Source organism: Mus pahari, chromosome 3 (assembly GCF_900095145.1).
Source record: "Mus pahari chromosome 3, PAHARI_EIJ_v1.1, whole genome shotgun sequence".
Taxonomy (NCBI): Eukaryota; Metazoa; Chordata; class Mammalia; order Rodentia; family Muridae; genus Mus; species Mus pahari.
In genome coordinates this window covers 156,018,560-156,024,351 of record NC_034592.1, presented here as the reverse complement: position 1 = coordinate 156,024,351, position 5,792 = coordinate 156,018,560, and positions in this window count along the sequence as shown.

Below are 5,792 nucleotides of genomic sequence, written 5' to 3'. Positions count from 1 at the left end.
ACCACACTAGGCTCTGGTCAGAGAGTGCCAGGAATCGGCCTCTCTCTGACCCTCTGGAGCTGGGATTGTAAGCACTCACTAGGACACTTAGCTTTTAAAAACAACAACAACAACAACAAACCCTTACTTTTCCACAATATCATATATATATCATGCACACACATGCACACACTGCTTACTCTGATCATATTCCCTCTGTGAAATTCCTAGCCCCCTCCCACTGAACTCCTCTTCCTACTCGCAGGTCTTTTATTTATTTATTTATTTATTTATTTACACTTACTTACTTGTGGCCCACTGCATCTCATTATGGCTGCTCCCATGAGCTTGGGAAGCTCACCCACGGCTATAAGACTAAGAAATATGACTCCCCTCTCACAGCAACCATCAAAAGCTCCTTGAGGAGAAGCAGGGCTCTACGAGCCCCTCCCTCACCCACGACCGCGTGTTGATGGGCCTCGTCTTATGCCCGTAGCCATGTGGCTGCGCGTTCACAGGTATCACAGACACACCACGTCTAGAATACCTCACTCCTCCCCTCCCTCAGCTCTTTGTTCTTACTACTTCCTTTTCTACAGTGTTCCCTGAGCCGTGGCGGGGGTGGGGGGGGGGGGGGAGGGGGGGGGGGGGGGGGGGGGGGGGGGGGGGGGGGGGGGGGGGGCAAGGGGCAGGGGGCGGGGGGCAGGGGGAGGGTATAGCGTTCCTGTTCGTGGTTCCAGTTTCAAGCATTACTTACTCTCAGTGCTTTGACCGCTGGTGAGTCTCTGCATTGACCGCTGCCCACTGTAAAGAGAAGCTTCTCTGGCTAGCCACGAACAGTATTAATCCATGGAAACAAACACGGATACTTAGAAGGCCGTTGACACAGTACCCACTCAGCTGAGGAGCAGTGGTGGGGTTCCTATAGAGTCTAGGACCTGCCCAGCCCTGGACTTTGCATGAGGTGAGCAGTACCAGGCACGGATTCCTCGGGTGGAGCAGGCCTCACATCAAATCAGGACGTGATTAGTTGCCTGTAGACACTCACGACGCTGTTGCTCCCGTGGGCACATTTTTCCTGGCAAGTTCACATTACAGCACACAGGACTCGGAGGTACGGGAGACCATGGTCTCCCTGCTTAGCCCCCACAAGGGTACCATCCTGTATGAAAGAGAACATGTGGGGGCTGGAGAGCATGTGGCTCAGCAGGGAAGAGCATGGACTGCTCTTCCGAAGGTCCTGAGTTCAGTTCCCAGCAACCACATGGTGGCTCACAACCATCTGTAATGAGATCTGACCCCCTCTTCTGGGGTGTCTGAAGACAGCTACAGTGTACTTACATAAAATAAATAAATAGATGTTTAAAAAAAAAAGAGAAAAGGAAAGGAAAGAAAAAGAACGTGTGGTATCTGTCTTTCTAAGCCTGGGTGACCTCGCTCGCTATATTTTCCAGTTCCATCCACTTATTTATGAACTTAATTTTCCCTCATGGCTGAGTAAAACCCACTGTGTGTGTGCCACATCTAGACTGGTTCCAGTCCCTAGCTATCATGACTAGAGCAGCGTGAGTGTGCTGTTCGAGGGTCTCTGTGGTAGGATATGAATCTTTTAGGTAAACGCCCAGAGATGGTTAATCTGGGCCATGTGGCAGTTCAAGTCTCATGCTTGTGAAACATGACTTAGCCATCTTTTACGTGGTGAACTCTGCAAGCCAACTTGTGACCATTGCCCTGTGTCAATTGAAGCCTCTGATGTCCCAAAATGGCCATGGCTGAGCCATGTCAAGGAGACAGGTGGCTGTTCAGTCGTCATCCTTGTCTTCAGTCTGTTCCCGTTTCCTGTTTGGGAAGCCCCTCCCCTCATTCACAGCCTCATTCGCTCAGCGCCCCTTTCAGCCATTCATTCACGCCTCTAAGGTTTTTCCTTTATTTGCTTTGAGACCAGGCCTCACTCTGTAGTTTAAGCTGACCGGGTCCACGCTCTACAGACCAAATTGGCCTCATAGTCAGGGTAACCCTTCTGCCTTTTGCATGCTGGGATCTGCAGGTGCATGCTACTCTGCTAGCTTGCCTTTCTCTTAAGTTTTAAGCAAGACTTTAAATAGAGTTGCATGTGTTGTGCGTATTTGATGTGCGTGCGCAGCATGGGCGTAGGTCAGAGAATAACCTTGGGTGTTGTTCCTCATCCTCCATCTTCTTTGTGTGAACAAGAGTCTCTCTCTCTAGTTCACTGTTCCTCGGGGACAGGCTGTCTGGTTCACGAGCTCCCAGCGGTTCTTCTGTCTCTACCTTCGCTCTCCCAGGGGAGGTACACGATACATTGTTGCACCTGGCTTTGCATGGGGTTGTGGGACCAGGTCCTGAAATCACCAGGCATGCCCGGCAAGCAGTTTGCCCACAGAGCCCTTAAATAGAATGTTCTCACCACTGCTCGGGAGCCAAGCTTACTTATCTGTCTTGTTATTTATTGTTTGCATTGCTTCAGAATGTACTGTTTGAACATCCTGCAGTGCATACATTTATTGTGTTTATTTTACTCTATTTTTTGCAGTCCTGGGAATTGAATCCGAGGTCTGGTGCCTGTAGACAAACACTCTTCTGCTGAGTTACACCCCCAACAACAGTAGATGTGTTTAGGTTGGGCTGCCAGCCGGAGAGCTCCCTTGAAGAAAAACACCAACGTGATTACAATCTGTGATGAATGGCAAAAAAAAGACGAAAAGGAGACTGGAAAGAATAAATGCGCTTCACCTTGGAGTCTTGGAGAACCACATGCTCAGAAGGTACTTTAAAGAGGCCTAAAAAATATCACAAGAAACAGCTGGGAAGACAGCTCAGCAGGGAAGGGTTCTTGTCGTGCATGAACCTTGTGGACACACACACACACACACACACACACACACACACACACACACACTGTATGGTGCAGAGAATGACCTATGCTACCCGTGTTTCAATTTTGAATGAGTTTGTTAAGTGCACAGCAAACAGACGTGCATAAACAAATAGCAAGGAGCAGATAGAGAGGCCGCAAACACCATCCCGTCAGGAGCTAACAACGCGCATCATGGACAACTGGAGTGGTCAGATTGAGAGAGCAAATAAAGGGTAACCTCATCAAACCAGGGCTTACAGCATCTAGCAGAAGCCTGGAGAGGCAGCAGCTGAGAGGACTGCGAGTCTGGGAAGAGCAAAGTTCTCTTTCCGTGGTTTTCCTTTTCTCCTGCAGCATTTTTATATTGTGGGGTAAATGAGTACAACTTAAAAAAATATTACTTGATAAGCCGATCATGGTGGCACATGCCTTTAAACTCAGGACTTGGGAACAGAGCCAGAAGGACCTCTGTGAGTTCAAGGCCAGCCTGGTCTACACAGAGAGTTCTAGGCTGGCCTGGTTTGTATAGTTGGACCCTGTCTCAGAAAAAAAAAATTACAAAGAAGGTCTTACTGGACAGAAAGGGAGGGATCCTTCAAGCAGAGGAATGACCTGTGCAAAGGCCTTGGGGTTTAAGGGCTTCCAGGGACCTGCTTGAGGAACGGCAACGGGCAACAGCAGCTATCCCATTTAGTCAGCCCTATTACCGTCAATCATTATAGTAGCGTGTACACTGACTTTAGGTGGCTGAACACCCCAAACCATCCACATGGCTTGGGATCCCTACTCATCTTACCACTGTGGAGTCCTGATGGGTTGGATGGGGCTGCAACCAAGGTGCTGTCAGCCTGGAGCCTGTTTCAGTCCTGAGGATAATTTTGTTACCATGTCCCTTGGTTCACAACCACTTTTTCCATGAAGAAAAGCCAGGCACATGGTTATTCTGAGGCTTCTGTTGTCTGTATCACATCCTTTCTGTCTTGGCTTTTCTTTGTCCCTCTCCCACTTTGTGTGTGTGTGTGTGTGTGTGTGTGTGTGTGTGAGAGAGAGAGAGAGAGAGAGAGAGAGTGTGTGTGTGTGAGTCAGTGTGTGTGTGTGTGTGTGAGTCAGTGTGTGTGTCTGTGTTTTGGAGGTCAGAGGTCGATATAGGGCATCTTCCTCTATCTCACTTCCCACGTTGGTTTTTTTTGAGACAGGGTCCGTCACTGAATCTAGAGCTCACCAACTCACGTAGAACTAGGCTGGCCAGCAAGCTCTAAAGAGCCCTCGACTTTGCCTCTCTAGTGCAGGATGACAGTCATCGCTACGAGAGCATAAAGTTTAGGATGGGAATGATATGTTGCAGTGCCAGCTACGGACATCTGGTGCATGCAGTGGCCTTACTTGGCCACTATGTATCCCAATATTGCCTTCAGTTGCAGTGTGCCTCCTGCAGGAGGAACCTGCCCAGCTATGACACTACCTTCTGCTCTGATATATCAGTCTCTCTCTCTCTCTCTCTCTCTCTTTGTGTGTGTGTGTGTGACACATACATGCATGCTCATGTGTGCTCTCACACACACGTGTAGAATGTATGTTTGTGCATGTGTGTGCAGGCTAAAGGACATCCTTGAATGCTGTCCCTCAATCACTACAGCACCATTTGTGGGGATGGGCTCTGTCATTGTCCTGGAGCTTGCTGAAGCAGACAAGGCTGGCTGCTCTGTGAACCCCAGGGAGATACATGTTTTTATTCTCCCACTGTCCTTTGCAAGCCCCACCCCCTTTAATGTGTGTTTTAGAAACCATCTTAGGCTTTCCACTACTGTGAAGAGATTACCATGGTAATGGCCACTCTTAAAAAAAGAAAACATTTCCTTGGGGCTGGCTTACAGTTCGGAGGTTCAGTCCACTTTCATCGTGGCGGGAAACATGATGGCATGCAGGTAGACATGGTTCTGGCGGGAAACGAGTTCAACGTCTGGTCAGGCAGGCGGTAGGAAGAGGCAGTGACCCACTAAGTCTGGCTTGAGCCTCTGAAACCTCAGAGCCCGCCCCAGTGACACATCTACTCCAATAAGACCACACTCCAACAAGGCCATTCGTCCTAATAGTGCCACTCCCTACGAGCCTATGAGAGACGTTTTCACTCAAACCACCACAATACGCAAACTCAGCTCTTAACGATTTGCAAGGCAAACACTTTACTGAGTCAACACCCAACCCTGCCATCACCTTTTAAGGACTTACCTGTATGATTCTGGGCCATCTTCCTGTACCTCAAGGCCCTGAACGGCCATGTCTCCCACACAAGGTGCTGCAGTCACAGGCACGGGGATCAGAGTGGACTTTTCTGTGGAGCGATTGTTCTGCCCGTCTCAGCTATCAGCTCCGGGAACTCTCACAAGCATTGCTGTCACACACAGGCTTCCAACTTACAGAGGTAGGAACCACAGTGGGAGAAATGGAGAGACTTGGGCTTTACCACAAGGTACCCCAGTAACGGAGTGGTGGAAGCTAAGGCTGTATGTCTGGCGTGTCCTCTGCTCAGACAGCACATGAAAGCCTTGTGTTCCAATTGAAGCCTTGCCGTGCCACAGATGAGGAGGCCATGCTGCTGAGGACAGCCCGGTTAGGAACACAGGCTCCTGTTACTCTCCAAGGTGCAGCTGGTTTTAGTCTCAGAGATTTGACCTTTCTCTGCCCCCCCTCCCTTCCCCTTTCCTGTGCTTTCTTCTCCCCTCTTTATTGATGTGTATGATGGAGACGATCAGCCTCAAGTCCTCTTGCACGCTAAACGTAAGCTCTGCCGCTGAGCTGCATCCCAGTCCTGTCCAACGTTTTTTGTGCAGATAAATATCAGAAAGCTAACCAGCCCATCAGAGAGGGCTGGGGAGATGGTTCAGTAAGAAAAGTGCTGTCTGTACCAGCATGAGGAGCTGAGTTTGATTCCTCCAGA